Source organism: Amblyomma maculatum, chromosome 1 (assembly GCF_055883805.1).
Source record: "Amblyomma maculatum isolate TAMU_Amacu chromosome 1, ASM5588380v1, whole genome shotgun sequence".
Classification (NCBI taxonomy): domain Eukaryota; kingdom Metazoa; phylum Arthropoda; class Arachnida; order Ixodida; family Ixodidae; genus Amblyomma; species Amblyomma maculatum.
Genome location: NC_139344.1, coordinates 374999706 through 375020718, shown reverse-complemented (window position 1 = coordinate 375020718; position 21013 = coordinate 374999706). Strand labels below are relative to the sequence as shown.

General features: G+C 44.9%; 1 long non-coding RNA gene across 8 annotated transcripts in view; it reads left to right on the top strand.

Annotated features, from left to right (window-relative positions):
• Window positions 1-21013, top strand: part of LOC146208280 (uncharacterized) — a 389535-nt gene that overhangs the window by 348798 nt on the left and 19724 nt on the right. For 6 of the 8 annotated variants that reach the window (XR_014704694.1, XR_014704696.1, XR_014704693.1 and 3 more), the window contains one exon: window positions 19723-19867. The exons of 1 other annotated variant lie outside the window; for it this stretch is intronic. This is a non-coding gene — a long non-coding RNA (uncharacterized LOC146208280). Of the gene's footprint in view, window positions 1-17760; window positions 17899-19722; window positions 19868-21013 lie in introns of those variants that run through there. One more of the 8 variants, XR_014704695.1, reaches the window with a different exon arrangement.

Sequence of the window (21013 nt, the reverse complement as noted above, 5' to 3'; positions counted from 1 at the left end):
CCTTCAGTACAGTATATGCCTCATTCGGCCTCTTAACCTCACTACGCCCTATGACATCCCATTTCATACGTTCTAGTTCCTCTAACAGTACTGCTAAGCTAGCTTCACTAGATAGGGTTCTAACGTTAAACGTTGCCAGGGTCAGATTCCAATGGCGGCCTGTCCAGCGGAGCCAGAAGTTCTTAGCACCCCCTGCTGCGTCACAGGTCTGACCGCCGCCGTGGTCAGTTGTTCCGCAGCCACTGGTGACTGAGGGCGGGGGTTTTATGGAGCTTATCATAAGAGGTTGTGGCCAATTACTGCACCAGGGTGGCCAACTCCTGTTCTGGTGAGGGAGTGCGCTGCCGGAGGTGTTCACCGGCATCAGGTCGCACCCCAAACCTGTTTATGCAATTCCATCGACACGCGGATTTTTTTTTTTTCTTTTTAAATTCGGTGGAGAATTGCGCGGCACTGGGATGTGAACCCCGGTCCTCTTGCATGCGAGGCGGATGTTCTACCGCTAGGCCACCGCTGCCATCTACCCTATAGAGTTCACCAGAAATCCGGTGTCGTCTTTGTGAGCGAAACCTAAAGAACATGGCACTGGCTGGCGGTAGCTGGCAGCTCACAGGGCCGAGTCCTGACTATACGTAGGGCTATGTGGCGTTACTTTTCACAGGAGCTGCCTACTCGGGGTCGCTCCTTTCACAAGGGAGATTGATATTATAATCAACTTGCCAGGGCCCTTGCATTCACGTTACCCCTAGGTCACGCGGGTACGTTCACAGGGCACGTTCATATGTCCCAGAATACTGGATGATAACCTATGCTGTCCCGTCGTACATTTAAAGACGGAGTTTAGATTTTTCTCATAATTTTGTGTGTGCATTCTGAAGATGGTATAATAGGCTTTCCTCTGCTTAGAATGGATTCTTAGAAGCTTATGGATCTAATCAGCAGACACCTATTTCCTGTTTCACAAATTATTAACTATAGCAGTGTGAAACATAAAGTGTAGGTGCCATGATGCTTGAAGCTAGCATTAACTCGCCGTAAATTGGGAAATAAATTCAAGCTTATGTCTTAGTTATTGCCATTACTATAATGTGGAAGTGTGTAACCAGTATACACCCTACGGAGCTTTAAAGCTGTAGATATTTTCTGGGGCTTCAACAAAACGCCTTGGAGGTCTCTCATTGCTGACTATAGGTCATCAAATCTTTCATGCAGTCTTATATTGCAGATGTCAACCTTCTAAGGTGTTTCTCCGTGGAATCATTAATACATGCCCTTTACTGGTAACTAGACCTTTGACCTTTCCTTATTATTATAATTCAGTAGTAAAAATTTTCAACTGCAACTGGTGCTTCCCGCAGCAATTATTTTATGATTACAGCTTCACCTTGGAAATAATGACACAATATCGAAATGTCATGGCAATGAATGAAAAAGAAAGGAAATAAAAAAGCGCATCTAGAACGTTTGAAAGCATATTTCTTTTATTTGAGATCAACTTGAACACGTTAACTGAACAACTTTTGGGTGCCAAACTTTGTCGATAGTCAGGGCTCTTCGATTAAATGCGGGCTTGTCCAGTATGTGTTCCCAAAATCTTGCACTTCGTGTTTATATTCATATCTTCTTTATTATTTTTCCTTGTTGTACTAGGCTGCAGCGGCGTTAATGTATTATTCTAATCTTCAACTATCTAAAATAATATGTAGTCATGTGTATATAAAGTAATCATATATTATTTATTTATTTGTTTGTTTATTTATTTATTTATTTATTTATTTATTTATTTATTTATTTATTTATTTATTTATTTATTTATTTATTTATTTATTTATTTATTTATTTATTTATTTATTTATTTATTTATTTATTTATTTACATACTCTTTAAGCGCCCGAAGGCATTATATAAAGGGGGACATATAGTTTTGTAAATGTCAAAAAAAAATAAAAATAAACACACAGAGAAAACTAAAAAAGGAAACTAGAAAGAGCAACACATTTGAAAATTACGGCATTCATTTACGAATTCAGCAGAAGATTATACAGCACTATAAAATAAACCTTCTTGAAAGGTACACAAGTCAGTCAATATTTGTGTGTGATGAGCGTTTAATTTTTCGCGGAAAGGTGGGGGGGAGGGGGAGGGGGGTTACGATCAGGTCATGAGGCGATGTCCTTAGGCAGCGAATTCTAGAGTACTATTGCGTTGGGGAAGAATGAGCTGTTATAAGCAGCCATGTGACTGCTTATACGTGCTAAGGGGTTATCGTACCTGAAGTGGGAGGACGCTCTTAGTGGGGCAGCTATCAAGTAGTGGCGTGGTTTTTTATCATGATACAATGTATGAAATTAACATAGGCGGAAAATGACACGGCTTGGTTCGAGTATTGAGAGACGAAGGGACTGCTTGAGGGAGGTGACACTTTATTTTCGTGAGCAACATGAAGTGATGAACCAAGCTGCATGACTTAGGATTGATTCCAAATCGATGGTGAAATAGGATTGCCATGGATGCCAGATGGATGATGCATAATCTAACTTTGGGCGTACAAATGTTTCGTAAATGAATAAAAAGAGAAAACAAAACGTAAATATGTAATATCGATAAAACCGCTAGATAACCTTGAACGTTTCTATGACTGATTGTGAATAACTTTCGAGTTATTCATCTTGAGATATACATGATAAATAAATTATTACCTGAAATTTGTGAAAGCTGGAATTACTATGTGTCTCCGGAAATGCAGCTAATATTTATACAACTGTATTTTTGCTTCTGCAATAACCGAAAATAACCGAATAACCAAACTACCAAGTAACTGGACATAATGGTGAAGTTTGGCTCGCTAGTAGTGGCGTGACGTTACAAACCTGTTTCTTTTGACGCCAAGGACCTTAATTATTCTAATCAGTAGCTCCTTACGCTTTGTAAGAACCCCTGAATAGCACTATCAACGTCGTCTATACTATATAGTCTGGATTTGAAAAACATAAATAAGATATGATCTGTAGCCACACCTAAGAAATCTGGTCTGCTGCTCGTCGCTCACGCCTTTGCAGCATCGTCGCGGCGGTGTTTCGCTAGGCGCTCTTAACGTTTTTGCGGCATTTTCCTCCGCTATTTTGTATTTATCCCCTTCTATTTTTCTTCAGTTCGACACGGAATGTACTCCAGATCGTCAGATGCAGCCAACCGACGATCGTAACGAGCGCGGCTACTCAGTTGCTCTTCCTCTTAGTCCATGCGCGGCTCCGGCTGAGGCGCGCGGGGTGCCCTCTATATATACTCGGGATGGACGCCAGCTATTATGTGTCTCGCCACGCTGCTAGTCACGTGTTAAGCTACTTCCTACGTCAGTTGAGAGTTGACTTTTTTACTTTGACCTTAACCTTTGGTGGGAGCATTTCTACCCAAAGTAGTTTTGGTTTCAATAAAATGTCTTCGTGTGCTTCCGATGATTTCCCGAAGGTCACCTTGTCTATCTCGCGCAGTGAAGGCTCCAAAAGAAAGATAAGTTGATACAGGCAAGTTCGTAGATAGCAGACAGAGTTGCCGCCAGTCTTACTTAATTTGGTGATGGGCTGAAATTACCCTTTTCCAAAGATCAGTGGAAAGTCTGCGGGAAGAAATATTCGTGTCGTCGCTTCAATGGTTTCTTTCGTTCGGGTAAAACGCGAAGGCTCCGAGTAAGCGGCTTTTAACATCGCGAAAGGCCATTAACGGCTCCGGTATAGCCTCCTTTTGCCGCGACCAAAGGGACTCATTTTCTCGGAGTAAAAGTAAGCGAAGTAAGGATTTAAGTTATGAGGAACCGACAGTGCGCGGGTATTCAAGATTTTCGTTAAAAAAACGTTACTTTATCTGCTCTATGCGATGAGTCGTAAACCCTGGCTAACGTTTCGCTAATGGAAGTTTTATTAGCCGGTGTCAGCTCGTGCCTGCATACGCGCCTGCCCGTAAGCACTCTGGGGATGTAGACAGTACCTGTAAAAAATTTTCTCGTTCGGTGGGATTTTACCACAAGAAAAACAAACGTACAACATTTCCTGTTTCCATTCACGAATACGAACGTTTATAATTCACTCCCTTTAGGAAGGGCCGCTCAACTACATGTGAAGCTCTACTAATTTACGCAGATGTGCAATTGTGCTTATAGGTCGCGCAGAAAGTTCCTTTCAGGACCACCTCGTGAACCAAAATTCAGATCTTTACACTGGAAATCTATCAGAGTATGTGCTCGCATGATTTCAGACAAAGATAAAGAAGGAGCGCCAGCCGGTGTGCGTATGCTATAGCAGGAAAAAAAATCAACTTGTAAGGATGTAGGATATAATGTTTTCCACGGCACGCACAGCCTATATGGCCTTTGTTAGCATTTTAAACTGCCACCATTCTCATTCATATTTTCACAATCTGCGTGGCAGAATTAGAACAAATAGAAATAGAACGCACTAATTTCCATTTCCTTCCTTAGATCTTTAGGTTCTTCGAATATTTACCTCTATTATAGTCGCCTTCTGACTCAACTTTACTTCTCCAGGCTATTATACCCACGACACGTGCGATTCAGTAACTTGTGTTACTCCCTTAAGATAAGACAAAACTCCTGCAGGTAGAAAAACATGCGGCGACATGAGAGACAAAATTATTTTCGAAAAAGCTAGAAAGAAAAGAATAGAAGATAAGGAGAGAAGAAAGAGAGAAAGAAAGTCAGAGAAGAGATAGAAGAGACCCGAAATAATAAAAGAAAGAAGGAAGTGGGCAAATAAATAGATACAGAGGAAAGAGGAACAAATCAGCTCCTTTAGTAGGAACCACTTTTGACCACCAATGACAGTCCTCTACATCAATAGAACCTTCATCTTCCCCAGTATATGTTTACGGCCTTCACGCCCTGCAGTGGTTAGGTTTGTTTCAGCTTCGTGCTCATGGTTTGCGCCCTCTTCCTTTACCATTGCTGTTTATTCGTATCATTCGTATTCTGTCTCGCGTCGCTTGATTTTTTTCTACTGGCGGGTGTTTTTATCAAGATATATCTTTAGGCTTTATATTTTACACTTTAGGGATGAAAAAATGCACAAATTATTCGTAAAAGCAATGTGACTTCCAGAATTAAAACAAGGCACCCACTTTCTACTTGGCATTGTGGGACGAGGTATCAGTTGGTCCCGTTGTTTCGTTTCGCTCCTGTGTTATGCGTTTTAACGAGCGATGTTCGCTCGAAGGCACACTGCCCAGCCTCTGTTCTCAAACGTTCGCATCCATGTGTTTTGCTTGGAAAGGAATATGTACTACAGGGTATCCAAAGCAGCACCAGGAGACAGCCCATTAGCGAGAAGCTCGAAAAGCTGCAGGGAGTTTTGTCTATGAGCGAACCCCTTATAGCATAAATCGCGTCAGAAAATCACGTATTTCAATCGCCGCGGATCTACAAATAAAGAATCATTTGAGCCGATCTCGAAATGAAACGGAAGTAAGATGAAAAGAAAGAAATAAGAAAATAACGAACATCACAGCAGAGAGTTGAAGACGGCGGTCTTGAGTTTTGAAGCTCCCGAAACTAGGCCAGGAGCCATAAACAGGCGCCGCCCGGACCGTGAAACCATGTAATTAAAACGTTCCCCAGAGTTTTATCCAGCCGCTTTGTGCGGGGCGCTATTAGCCCTTGCCTCGACGTTATAGATCTCATTCTTTCGCTCCTTCCCGCGCCACCATCCCCCGCTTTATATTTATGGTTGGTATTTTTGTTGTTTTCCTTTTCTTTCCCTATTGTCGTCGCGGCACTTCCTGATTTGCAACCATGCTTGTATTGAAGGAGAGCGAATGAAAGGCGAAACACACGAAAGCTACGGCCCTGTAGAATATTTTGTTAAATTGAATACAAAGCTATTTTTTTTTTGTTATTTTTTGAAGCGAAAAGCTTCACTAGGCTAGTCAACTCGGAGTCTCGTGTGTGCTTCGTCGTTAGAAAAAGCCACAGCTGCTCATGCGCAAACCACGTGACGTCACAGAAGAAGAATGATGCACTGCGCTAGGTTTTCAAGCCGTCAGCATGGCACCGTGACACCGTGTGCCAGGAAAGAGAAGAAGAATGACAGGAGACGAGGCGTCTGATCCTGCTGGTCAGGCCGAAGCCACTGCTGCACGACGGAGTGAAAAGAAAAGGAGGCGGCGGGCCGAGGAAAGTGAAGAACAGCGTGCCGAGCTGTAGGAAAAAAGACGTATAAGTGACGCAGTAAGACGGGTGCGTTTTACTGCTGAGAAGAGCACTGGATGTGACGATGAGGTTAACCGTTTACGAAAAGTGGACCTTGACATTCGGGAGATTGAGCTTGGCTATGCTACTCGTGAGTTTCAGCCTCGCTTCCCAGACAATCCATTTGAAAGTGTGTGTAGTTAGTGGGCCAATTACGACAAGAAACCACAAGCTAAGCCATGGCAATGCCGAAAGGTTTCGCTTCTTATATTCAGGCTTAACCCAGCTAAGCCACCACCAAGTTTTCGTCTTCCACGCAGCGGTATACAGTGGTCTAGGACACCTAGGCCTCGTAACATGTCGCGTAGTTCACTCTCGACACATTTAAGTTTTCTGTTCTCGACTCCCTAATGCGTTTTCTTACGTTTTTGGGCGATTATGTCATCTCAGCGGTACCATCGCATGTCCGCGTATCGCGTGGGGTGTTGCGAATTTCATATATGTGTCCGCTACAACGTAGCGCAAGCCAGCTCGCTGACAAACAATCTCTAAAAATAACCATTGCGATTTAGGCTCGGCGCTTCGGCTAAATATATGTAGTGAGAGCTGAGCTTAGATGAGACTATCATTGTTCTTGTTCGTATTGCTGTCAGTGCAAGTGTTTCATAGTATCATGAAATGGTTGTTATAGATGATCTTATTGCTTTCCTTTGCGTAAACATTAACAGGCAGACATGCATCCGCATGAGAAAAAAGGAGCGAGCAAGGATCACAACGCGCACACCAACCATAAATAATGCTAAATGAATTAAAAAGCAGTAGCACTACGAATATGTTTAAAGAATGCTAAAACACGAACGCAGTCTACAACAAGTTAGTAAAACACAGAAGCGTGACGTGCTCCATATGTTAACCTCCACTGGTCCTTGATGGCACGAATGTGTCCTTAACAGTTATTCTTAATCAAACTGCACCATGGCAACTAAGCATGTCATAACTCGGTGAAAGCGTAAAGATCGACAACCTTGAGTCTGTTGCGTCAAGTTCATCGAGTAACTAGATCAGCTACTATCTAAAAGAAGTGCATCTTCTGTTAGGCAAAGTAAGAGAAACTTGCCTGTGATCTTATATCGCCGGGAGGAAAGACGAGGGTAACGGAATTAAACAGAACGAAGTCAAAAATGGCTGAATGTTAGGAGTCTAAAATTATTAATATTCATTGTTACGCTGTGCATTGCACAACCATGCATTGCAACAACACGCAACAAGATACAAAACGCAACCCAATTAAATAGAAAGAAATTAACAGGTTACAAACAAGACTATATCACTATACAGCATCACAATGGACGAACCCCGCTACAACATAACCGAATACGGCTCTAAATATTTCCCACCCCTCTCTAAAAGGACAAACAAAACCTGCAAATAGCCGCCCTGTGCAGTTGTTGGCTGAGAAAGGGAATCACGCCTTTTTTTTTTTTTTTGTGCACGCAGAGTCAGGATGAAAGAGTGAAAAAGAAAACAGCCAATAATGCCCCCTTAACGAAGGCGATGCCAAGGGTAAATCGAGAACGTGGGGAAGTCCGGTGCTGGAAGACCGCAGAGAAACACGTACTCAAGATTCCCCGTTACGCAGCAATGGTGTTGCCGCGGTATGCTTCTGTGGAATCTTGACCTGCCGTAATCTGAGAACGGGCTCTGTTCGTGTCGCTTTCATGTGCTGCAAGGGAGAGGGAGACACGAGCCTGGGAGCGTAGCTGCGTGTACTTGTGATCCCTAATAGACGCTGGCTCACTTGTGGTTACGATAGGACTGCAATATGCAAACGCTCGCAGACCCTCTCTCGTACCGCGACTTCCTGCAGCCTTCTGCCTATTTTCTTTCTCCTTCGGTCCTACTTATAGTGCAATGTACCTATTTATATGACCTTCTTTCCTATCCTGCTTTGCTTCTTTTTTTCTTCATTTTATCCTCCTTGACGTCCGGACACTACCGGCTTCTCCTGTCCGCTTTTGATTTTGGTTTTGGTTCACTTTTCGTTTGATAAAAGAACTGTTGCCAGCAGCTCTAGGCTTGACCGGTTTCTTTCAGAACAGCATTTATCATGCTTAACTATGCATACTAAGTAACTTCCAGGCACCTGGAATGCGGAATATAGTGTGAAAAGTGCTTTTCTTTACTTATTTTCCATTAACTTTTGTTGCCGCTTTGAAGTTTTACAGAGCATCTTCGTAACTATCTGTGTCCGGCTTCTTCCATTCGAACATGTACCCTTATTACGCTTTGCAGCTTAGTTTTGTTGCTCTTCTTTTATTTTGTTTGTTCTTTCATTCTTCCTTTATTTCTTCTCCTAATTTGCTAGATTTGTCCTTAAAGCAAAGAAACATTAATGTTGCATCAACTGAGTCCACTTACGTCTGCACTTTATTGATATAACGTATGCTGAAAGAAGACTGTTGGGTGATATTTTCAGCCAGAGGCAATATTTTGAAGTTTTATTGTCTTTGGAGATTTAAAATGCTACAAAAAGAATGCAAATAGAAAAACCTTGGCCAAACCGTAAACTCTCAACTTTCTGACCCCTGTACTCGCAAACACGGGCTGGGTATAAAAGCTGCAGTGTAGCATATCGCTTTGTTCCCCGCGAAGCTATTCTTGGCGTTCTGTTACTGTGGAGACTGCTCACTTTCAGAGGTGAAAACTTCATAATTCTGTTAACTTAGAGCAAGCAATTCGTAAATCCCTATCGCAGTCATTAAATAATGCTTCAGAAGCCACCTCGAATGCATCTACATTTCATAACGAACCAAGCACGCAGGAGGTTATCGAGAGAGCTGTTCCAAATACTTAAAAAAAAATCCCCAATCCCAAGCTTCAGGTAAAAATTGATGGTGGCTTAGCTTAGTTAATCCTGGATATTAGAAGCGAAAAGCTTCGACGATGCTCAGAGGTCTCCACAACTCGTTTCTCTCGAAGCCTTTCATTCCGTTCTTCTTTTCTGCGCGACGACTGTTCGGAATCTTCGCTAAGTTTCCTGTTTGGCGCAGTCAAATGACGTTCAGCATCTCTCTGTTGCCGTGCAGCAAGGCTAGTCGCCCTCTCGTCCGGTGTTTCTGCAGCTTGTAGAAGCTGCAGAAACCCTACGTGACGCGTTTAATCACCGCCTCTCAGCCAAATTCCAAGCCCCCACTTCAGCATCGTCTTCCATAGCGAATGCCTCCTACGTTCCTCTCAGAGCGCTCCTATATATATACCGACAGAGTCGCAGCAGCGCCGACCGCAGCCGCGCGTGCGCAGAAGCGCGCGGCACCGGCTAAAGGTCAACCGGCGTAGATCGCGGCGACGGTTGCGGCGGCAGCGGCGGCTCTGACCACCCGAGCCTCTCCTGTGACGTCACGTGGTTTGCGCATGCACAGCTGTGGCTTTTTCTAACGACAGAGCACACGCGAGACTCGGAGTTAACTAGCCTAGTAAATCTTTTCGCTTCAAAACTTTAATTTTAGCAATGTTAACTGGGATTCGTTTTATGCGGGATGTTTTTTTTTTCTTTCTTTTTTTTTTTTTACTGCGTGGCCTTCATGAAATTTGGCGGATTTGCATGGCGGTCAAGAACAGTTGTACTGACGCCTGCCCTCTGTGCTTTTTTTTATTCAACTGTATTCAATTTGCGTGGCTTACTAGAGAACTAAGATGACTCTGATTAACTCAGTGAATTAATAGATGTACTTGTAAAAAGCAAACTGTCGTGTTTTACGTTGCCCCAATGGACATATATAAATAAGGTATTCTTTTATTCACCTGAACAGTAATGTACAGGCGTAGTGGTCTAATGCAGTGAACATCGAATCTGGTTTGTTCGTGAAACCGCTCTTTCGATGCCCGGTTTTATTTTATTGCTTATTAATGTTTTATTTGAGTTTATTATATTTCAGGTCAGGCACGAACTTTGAACCCTAGGGTCCGAAATCAGACGGGCTACCTTTAGGCCATGCACGCACTTTGGCACGGCTTCGTTAAATCGGCGACTTATATCTTTGTTGGGTACTCTTTCAAATGCTGCTGTACCTTACGACGCATGCTAAAATCTATGTCTCATAATACAGGCGAAAAAAAGCACTATTTTGTCGCACTTGGCTTACTGAACAGGAAAGGAAAAGGTGAGCAAAGTCTAATGACGTATTAAACCGTATGAAATTGTGAAGGCGCCTTCTCCACCACTGTAAATATATGTGATCAAGATGACTAGATAGCAATGCGTGGCCAACACGCTCGTTGACTCCTTAAATTACGCTGGCTCTCGCAGTATGCCAGAGCCTCGATCGGCACTGGGTTCATTCATATGGAGTCTAAATCAGCATATCAGAATGACCCGAAATAGCGGCCCTCAGACTTAGAATAAGGGCTGCACGCGTCTTCAGTTGCCACCATCACTACTATTACCCTCAGGCACACATTTTCATACAAACTTTTAGGGGGTGTATAAGACTGCTCTCACGCTATGCACGTTAGAAGGCGTGTCTACAAACACGACTTAGATAATTGCACAAGTCCTGCAAGGTGTGTGTGGTCATCCAGCAAGGTCCGTCTTGATCAATTCGGAAGCAATCTACCGCAATTCCTAAGTGCGCGTATCTATAGCTGCCTCTTGCGCTGACATTAAGTTCGCGGAAAAAAAATCGAGGCCAATGGCTGCTTTTTTCTTTATCATTCAAAAACACCCTTTTGAGCTTCACTGTACTTCGCAGATCGCACGAAAAACTCGTGTTAGAGATTCATGACGTTTTTGACACCACGATCATTGAAACTCTGCATACTGTAGTAAGGATGGAAGAGGAACTGTGGCACCACAGGAAACCGCCGCGCGTAAGCTGCCCGATATGCGCACAGTCAGAATATTTATGGTATGTAGTGTGGGGTTGTAATGTACGTAGATAACCAAGGCCATCATGCGCCAAGCGGAAGGTTTATTGTGTTTACTTTTAAACAAAAACAATTTGAATATAATTTGCTTAGGATCCTTGCCTTTATTAGGTAACTGAAAAGAGATGGAACTTCAACTAGGAGATAGCGGAGATGGGCAGACATGCCTTCTTTGTAGGATAAAGTAAAATATTTTTCGTTTCGAGTTATGCACATTGAATTAAAAACAGCTTTAACGTGAGCTTGTCTTGAAGCCTGTCGCATAGAACTTAGACTTGTGTTTTTCGAAAAACTTAGGTTTAATTAACAAGCATCTAATGCTAAGGAATAACAATACATTAATAAGGCATTATTAGTCTCATTATGTCATTCATTCTCCTATAAGTAATTTTACAAAGTAATGATCATTAATTATTTCATTATTTTAGCTGTGCATGACATTCAATCTCCCATAATTAGTGTTGCAAAAGATTGATTCTTCATTACTTCATCATTATTTTCAGCCTGCCAATCACCCCTCAGTTATGTCTGGACTAACTTGATGCACCCCTTGTAAGGAATGTGTCGACGCTCGCTCCCCAATTCCCTTTCCCGCGCAGAACATGAAATCAGCGATTGTCAAGAGCTGGTTTAGTCCTTTAGTATCATTATATGGCTTCACTCAGTTTGTTTCCATCAGGGGACACCTCCCGCTTTTCGGAACATGGCTGGCGCTACTTTTCAACTTTCAGAAGTTTTTAACGGCATATTATGCACCGCCACATTCAATCAATACGTTTGTTTTTTGTTCTCGTCAGTGCATTCAACGCTGCTCGGTGCTTTCTGAACGCTCCTTCCGCCGATTGAGCCGCCTATGGCATTTCCTCGCTCTTCTGGAGCTTTCGCATGCAATGGCGGCGCGGTACGAACACTGTTACGACCAAGCATCCGCATTTGCGCGCTCTATTGTTCGCCTGTGGGCATGGATAAGTTTTGTGAATATGTGGTGATGGTCCAATGGCTCTAAGTGAGCCTGTTTCCAGGAATCCTGTTTTGTAAGCATGTTTTGCTTTGTGGACAACCTGCAAATGCCAAATTGACCCTGTCAAGAGAACGTCTGGAAAAACACAAAGAAACGTCCCCCTGAGGGAAATAGCAGGAAGTGCTTTCTTTCTTTTGTTCACCCTTCCAGTCGAGAAGTGCTATCCTCCAGTGATGAATGCCTCCTATCCAAAGGAGACGACAGAGTGACATGTCCGCTGACGTGCAGGACAAGAAAGGAGCATGACTCATACGGCCATTAAGTGATTTCCCGGGAATGCAGGAAAGATTTGCAATTGTCGAAAAGGGACCATGTTGGGAGCCCTATGCGGCGCCACGTGCACTCGGGTTTCTGAGAAGTAAAACCACTTGTCAGAACCAGCCTGTGGTTTCTTTGCTGAAGAATAGAAATGTACCTCCTCTCCTCGCCGTTCCCAAGCTTTTCCCGCCAACAAGTGATCACGCCCAACGAATGAATGCCGGACCAGTCAGTGCTTCAGACCATCAGTGCAGTGAAGTGTTCGATTGGATGCCGATACCTGAGGGGCGTGCCCTGGATTTGGTTGGTCAGCATCTTCAGAGAGGGGCTGGACATAGGGGGTTTTTAAGGACGCTGCAGAGCACGAAATGTCGCTCTGGGCCCTGGGTAAACGGCTCATCCAGTCGCTTCTCGCTAAGAACTCTTAACGCTTGTCATTTTGCTGATGTACCCTTCTTTTTCATGTAAATATTCTTGTAAATACGTTTTCTCAAAGTGCCAGTAAACCTGCTTGTACATATTTCACCAACTTAGAAGATTCAGTCCTTCTTCAACCCCGAGTCTCTGCACGCTACCAAGTGAAGGCCGGGTCGACGTAGCCCCAGCGTCACGACAACTGGTGACCAGCGTTGGGATCTGAATCTACAAGCCACAACATCTGATGACTGGAGGTGGGATCTGGATCTACAAGCTACAACATCTGGTGATTCGAGGTGGATCAGAATCTACAAGCCACAACATCTGATGACTGGAGGTGGGATCTGGATCTACAAGCTACAACATCTTGTGATCGGAGGTGGCATCTCAAGCAACAAGCAGGAGCAACAATCGGCCAACAAGAAAGCAGCTCGGAACATCGATCGCATGTGTGGGTGAGTGCTTGGCTTTTCTTCTGATGTGGACCAGGTTCTAGAACAAGGTTAGATTTTAGAACTGGTAAAAAGTGTTGAAACGCCTTTAGGTTTGGTAGTTTGCACTGTTGTTTTGGAGGTAGCCGACACTCGGAGCGATCATGGACCTACAAAAGCTGCAGAAACCGGACCTGTTGCTATTGTGTGAGGAATTGGGAATTGATACAAGTGGGTTGGCACGAAAACCCTTGATTATAAAGGCAATCACTGATCTGGGAACCGATGATGAGGAGCTCAGTGAAGCATGGAACCTCATCGGGCAAAAAAAGGAACAGCTCAGACAGCAGAAAGAGCGGGAAAAAGAGGAAAGGGAGCGCGAACGTCAGAGGGAAAAAGAGGAAAGGGAGCGTGAACTTGAGAGGGAAAAAGAGGAAAGGGAGCACGAACGTGAGAAGCTTGAGAGAGAAGCAAAAAAGCGGGAGCTAGAAATTGAGCTCCGGAAATTAGAAGTAGAGTTGAGCAAGAGGTCGGGCAATTGTCCCCAGCTAGCGGTACCTCTTCTCAACAAGGAGGCAGATTTCAAGATGTCAAAGTACATGCAGCCATATGTGATATCAGGGGATATCGGTCTGTATCTGGGTAACTTTGAGCGAACTTGCGAAGAACTGTCCTTCCAGCGAGACACGTGGTCTCAGAGATTATTGACGGTTCTGCCCTGCGAGGCAGCGGAGGTTGTCGCGCGGCTAAACAAGGAGGACGCGGACAACTACGAGAAGGTCAAAGCTTGCCTTCTGATTTTCGGAGACAGAGATGTGCAGGCCTTAACACGTTCAAAGGCGCGAGAACTAGCTACACTGCTCATACCAGAAAATTCCACAGCGGAGGAAACGGCAGTTAAGTCAGTGGTCGATGCGGAAGATAGCGGGTCAGAAAACTTTGAGAGCGAGGCATCTCAGATAAGTCAACTTGAAAGTGAGCTTGATGAGACGCGGAATGAGGACGTTCTTGAGAGTAACCTCTTGCCGCCAGTCTCTAGTAATCTCACGAGACTTCTAAGTGGAACCCGAGAGGACTTAGCTATGGAGCAAGCCAATGATCCCAAGAATAAGCTCGAAGTACAGTGGGAAGGACCTGCTAAAGTCGTTGCAGAGCTTTCTGACACTAACTACGCAGTGAAAATCCCCGATAGGCGTAAAGAAGTGCGCATTTATCATTGCAATCTTATGAAGCCTTATGTGCAGAGGGAAGCCGTGGTAAATCTAACGTTAAACCTTCCCGAGGAGATGGGGGACAACTTGATTTGCCTCAGCGGAAAAGGAAGCAACGCTCAGGAGCTTCTCAAAAAGACGGAGCAGAGAGGAGAACTAAAGAAATCCCAGCTGTCCGATCTGGGCGAGATAATAACAGAGTTTGAGGCCTGCTTCGTGGACAGGCCAGGCAGAACTGATTTGACTGAGCACGATATTGAGCTGACTTCAGACGTGCCAGTGCGATCAAGGTGCTACCGATTTTCTCCAAGGCAAAGAGAAATTCTGGATAGGGAAGTAACTCGCATGCTGGAATTGGGAGTAATAAAACCCTCGGAAAGCGATTATGCTTCGCCTATGATCTTAGTAGAAGCTCCAGGTAAAGACCCTAGGCCTGTGGTAGACTACCGAAAGCTAAATTCTCTCACCAGGGATCAAGTGTATCCTATTCCGAATATTGAGGAGAGAGTAGAACAGGTCAGTAGAGCGGCATATGTGACTACGCTGGACCTTACTCGAGGTTACTGGCAAGTACCGCTCACTGAACGCGCCAGCAGATACGCGGCTTTCGTCACTCCGACGGGCAGCTACCAGCCAACAATGATGAGTTTCGGGCTCAAAAATGCTCCATTTTGTTTTTCCCGACTCATGGATAGGGTTTTAAAGGGGTGTGAAACATTCGCGGTGCCTTATTTAGACGACATTGCGGTTTTTTCCGACTCATGGGCGGACCATATGGTACATCTAAGAGCTGTACTGAGCCTTTTGCGTCAAGCTGGACTAACCGTAAAGGCCGAGAAATGTTGCCTGGCAAGGGCGACCGTGGACTACTTGGGTCACAATGTAGGTCAAGGTTTCAGGAAACCTAGCGAGATTAAGATTTCTGCGGTAGCAGACTACCCGCGGCCGAGCACGAAGACGGAAATTCGAGCATTCCTGGGTCTGACGGGATACTACAATCACTACATCCCTAACTATTCATCTTTGGCTAGCCCTCTGACCGACGCTCTCCGCAAGACAGAACCGACAAATGTAGTCTGGGACGAACAAAAGGAAACCTCCTTCGTAAACCTGAAGGCTGTGCTGATTAGCCGTCCGGTATTGCGAGCTCCAGACTATGGCCGAGAATTCACGGTCCAGTGTGATGCCAGTGATCGAGGGTTAGGTGCTGTTCTCTGCCAGAGAGATGACGACGGTAATGAGCACCCCGTGCTCTACTTGAGCAGAAAACTGAGTTCTAGAGAGAGGGCTTATTGCGCGTCAGAGAAAGAGTGCGCTTGCATTGTATGGGCCATTCAAAAATTGCAGTGCTATCTTGGAGGGGCCAAATTCACCGTAGAGACGGACCATTGTCCCCTGGCTTGGCTGCAAACTGCGACATCGAAGAACAGTCGCCTTCTTAGGTGGAGCTTGATTTTACAGCAGTACAATTTTGAAATAAGATACAAAAAGGGGAAGTTAAATGGGAATGCGGACGCGCTTAGCCGCTCTTTCTAAGCGGTCCGAGATGTTCCTCACCATGTATCCAAATTGATAATCAGGTTTTTTTTTTTTTTTTCGTGCGCTTGTATATGTGTGGCTATGTAAAGCAGCACGTTTGGTTTTCTATGAATACGTGGGTCCTGAACGTCTTGAGAGTGGGCTTTTCTCGAACAACAATGGCAGTTTTCTTTTAACCTGGTCTCTTCAGACGGGAGCCGAGTGCTTGCTTCGACATGTGGTTGAGTTTCAGACAGCTCGAGCAATTTGGCCTACAACAATCAAGACAACGCGACAAGCAACAGCGAGCTTCAAGCGTTCACGTGCAGGCCAGTAAGTCGTCTCTTCATGCAGCAGCTGGGACTGCTGCCCTCCGAGACTCATCTGGCGGGGGAGGAGGCTGTTACGACCAAGCATCCGCATTTGCGCGCTCTATTGTTCGCCTGTGGGCATGGATAAGTTTTGTGAATATGTGGTGATGGTCCAATGGCTCTAAGTGAGCCTGTTTCCAGGAATCCTGTTTTGTAAGCATGTTTTGCTTTGTGGACAACCTGCAAATGCCAAATTGACCCTGTCAAGAGAACGTCTGGAAAAACACAAAGAAACGTCCCCCTGAGGGAAATAGCAGGAAGTGCTTTCTTTCTTTTGTTCACCCTTCCAGTCGAGAAGTGCTATCCTCCAGTGATGAATGCCTCCTATCCAAAGGAGACGACAGAGTGACATGTCCGCTGACGTGCAGGACAAGAAAGGAGCATGACTCATACGGCCATTAAGTGATTTCCCGGGAATGCAGGAAAGATTTGCAATTGTCGAAAAGGGACCATGTTGGGAGCCCTATGCGGCGCCACGTGCACTCGGGTTTCTGAGAAGTAAAACCACTTGTCAGAACCAGCCTGTGGTTTCTTTGCTGAAGAATAGAAATGTACCTCCTCTCCTCGCCGTTCCCAAGCTTTTCCCGCCAACAAGTGATCACGCCCAACGAATGAATGCCGGACCAGTCAGTGCTTCAGACCATCAGTGCAGTGAAGTGTTCGATTGGATGCCGATACCTGAGGGGCGTGCCCTGGATTTGGTTGGTCAGCATCTTCAGAGAGGGGCTGGACATAGGGGGTTTTTAAGGACGCTGCAGAGCACGAAATGTCGCTCTGGGCCCTGGGTAAACGGCTCATCCAGTCGCTTCTCGCTAAGAACTCTTAACGCTTGTCATTTTGCTGATGTACCCTTCTTTTTCATGTAAATATTCTTGTAAATACGTTTTCTCAAAGTGCCAGTAAACCTGCTTGTACATATTTCACCAACTTAGAAGATTCAGTCCTTCTTCAACCCCGAGTCTCTGCACGCTACCAAGTGAAGGCCGGGTCGACGTAGCCCCAGCGTCACGACAACACGTAAAAGAAAAGAGTGCGACCATGGCCGAGTGGTTCGATATATTAGGAAACGGATCATACCTGTGTGGGGTGTAACTGTTTCGAATCGCTCTTAGGCTGGAGCTTTTGTCTAACGGGCGCATTCGTCGCACGTTCGTGCAACAGGCAAATTTCACAGCATCCTTGTCCTCACCTGATGCCCTTGCTACTTACTCTAACTGCCCTTTTTGCCTCTTGCATGGTCACGTACTCCCCATTCGCCCAGGGCGGGGCAACCAACTGGAAAATTCTCCTGGCTACCCTCCGTGACTTCCTCTGAGCGGACTAATTGCTGACTGTCGTTGTAATGTATTACTCACCGTTGCTGATTGATGTATTGTGCAGCGGTTCGACTAGCATCGCTACCGCATTTGAACTCTCTTCTTGGACAGAGTGAAACTGCTCTTGGAGGAATCGTAGAACCAGTGATCCGGCGCCATATAGTGCAAGGAATACGTCTCAGCAATCGTTGTAATCAGTTCCAGTGGAAAACTGATCGCATTGTGACTTCATCACAGTAAGTACTCAACGCTTGGCTCTGCGTCTGAGTAAAGTTATTTCCATCTCTTCCCCTCTCTCTTTCTGTCTCTCTCTCTCTCTCTGTCTCTCGGTCATGAAAAACTCGAGTAAGGAAATTCATCGCAATGCAAATTTGTCACAAAGCTGAAACAAACACATCACGGCAACAGATAATTGAAAGCATTGCGGTGCAATATGAAATTCATGATGGTTCGGTGGGCGCTGTTTTACATAGACACAAGGAGAAGAAAACACGGGACTGGCAGCTTTATTTCTCTCCTTTTCTTCTTTTTGTCTCTCTTAAACAGCGCCCACCAAACCATCTGAATAACCTACATCTCGCCCAACTTTTCCTTTTCTTGTTCTCTGAAATGCCTCGTCTCGCGCATATCAACCGCTTGAGTTAGCGGGCCGAAATGCTGCGCTTGGCAACAACTGCGCGGATCGATGGTTTCTCTATTAGAGCAAAGCATTTGCAACCGCAGGGTAGCTAGGACCCTCGTGCGGTTTTAAATTTCCGTCTTCATTATAATCCTCTAAAATGGTGCGCAGCTAAAAAGCGCCCTCATGACGTCGATCATTTCTGTGCTTTCTGAAATTACAATCAGATGTCTCAGCTTACTTCACCACCCACCAAACTGTCTACCAAGCTGCGGTAAGCTAACAGCCGCCTATACTCCTCGTTGAATTCGTCCTTTTTTTACGCGGGCGCCTCAAATGGTTCGAAATGTGGCGGCCAACTTTGGTCATTTCAAGCAATGACAGGACATCCTTTACGCAATGAAACATAATTTGGCGTCATCAAAGAATGTTTAGGCATGGTGTATTTCCCACCACACAACGTCAGCCAATCAGATTCAGAAGGCGGCTCTTGACAGTGGGCAGTTCATTTCAGCCCCTTCGTAATACAAGCATAAGTGCTCCCCTTTCTGTCATCTATACCTTCGTTTTCCCTCTACAATCACTTATAAATACCATCCAGACATGAATAGCGCTTCTAAAATCCGTTTTCATGCTCGCGCCATTTTTAAGTCACCACAAAAAGCCATTTCTACAGACCGCAATTTCGCACCACAAGTTTCAAACATATGGCGTTTTTTGACAACCAATCAGCGAAACAACATAGCGCCGAAGGGCGGCCATGTGTGCTGCAGGATCGGAAAATCGAATATGCCCCCAATATCATTTAGGGACAATGATCGTCAAGTTCATAAACGTTGTTCAATTGCTATGTGCTGGCAAAGGCTGATAACAGTGACGTGAATTCTGGTACTAGTTATGCTCTCGTGATGTTGCGGTAACGTTCCAGAAAGTCGGGCAAGTTATCGCTCAGTATCAATGATAGCGAGGCACCAGCCCGATGAAAGCCGAGGGCAGTCTGCTGTAAGAGGGCGAGAGGAAAAAATCGAGATAAAACGCCACAATCTCCCGCGTAAAAAAAAAAAGGAAAGAATGTTATCGCTAAAATCCAAGCTACAACACGTGCGAACTAAGAGTGAAGATAATGCATTCCGCTTCACGGGGATGGGCTAGCGAGAATTTGCGAGACTTCACCGTTATAGCCTACCGGACTGCAACGACGTAGGGGCAGCATGGCTTCGTTCTATCAGTGTTAGTCTGATGTAATTGTCTTAGTTAACTAACTGCCGCATCGCTCGAAACTGAGCTTAACTGATAGGCTAATGAAACCTAATGTGGAACTGAGATGCCAGTTTAGCCCTCTAGCAAGAGCCGCGGAAGCACTGTCGAGTTAAAGCCTGACGGAAATGGAAGGTCCCCATCTATGCCCTGCGCCTGATCTGCATCGCCGTGTTTGTGCTAGGTTCGCCTGACGGTCGCCAACCATGGCAAGACTCATTTACAGCGGACGGAAGAATTTCTGCACAAGAAACGCTGCCGGTTTGTCATCGGATAGTAATTTGTCGGCACCACAATTAACCAAGGCTTCATCAGGAGCAGCAAGAACGGTAAGTCCGACCTCGATCGTTCGATTCTGAAAATGCTACCGTATTGAATCTTTGGGTGTCTCAACCCTCGAGCTGTTATTAGCGTGTCAAGTAAATTAATCGGTTACCTAAGGTACTGACTAGTGACCTATATTAGCCTGGAATATTTCTTGCGCTGATCGAGGTAATACAGCTCCAAGCAACGAAACATTACACGCAGTCATAAGACACTGATGGGTGATCGTGTACGTAATACCATTTAGACTGGAAGAAGTGACCGATTTACGTTTGCTATCTTACACGACAGACGGGTCGAGGGGACGTGATCCTTGGGAGACCCCGTAAAATGCTGTTTTCTAAAGCGTGTAACGTCAATCCCAACATAACGCATCGAAGAAGACGAAATTTTGTTGTAATCAGTATGTATGCGAACAGCTTTCAGAACCATACGATGGCGTACTCGCTGTTTTATTTTCCTTGGACTTGTGGGCGCGTGTCAAAAAGGCTCAAGTTTCACCGATATGTTAGCTTACTGAATATTATAGCAGAAATTTTGCACAAGCATGAATTGCGCGGGGAGAAATAGGTGGGAGGAGGAAGGGGAGGGAGTTCTCGCTTCTTTTCTGCATATATGCTTGATATATTAATCTCCTTAGTCCTGACAAGAGTCACGTTGAAAGTCCTCAATTAGTATGCACAAGACGAGAGCCATCGGAATACGTCATAAGACTTTGGCGGCAAACTCTAAACTGTTTATTGTCAACATGCATAGCCGTATCGCGTGTCGTTAAAACTGGCAACGACTCGCTGCGCTAGCAAGTATAGAAAATATTCTATTATCTCTTTCCAACCCGGCCACATCAAGAAGCACAACCACGTTCAAGCAAGCTCTCGTGTATAGACATGATGCGCTGTCAACTTTTAACGCTGTCCGGAATCTTGTGAGCGATCGAAATCTTAGTAGCATTCACCTTCACTTTCAGCATTCTGTGCAAAACCGCTAACGCCAAGCTTTTACTTTGCCTTTTCTTGCTGTCTTTGAAATTCCAACATTTCGTATAAAATACCGGTAAAATATCGCAATTCTTCGCAGGAAATTCGTATGACATTTTTGGTAAGATATGCCCCTTTATAAAACAGAAATTAGTTGTACTAGCATGAATTGCG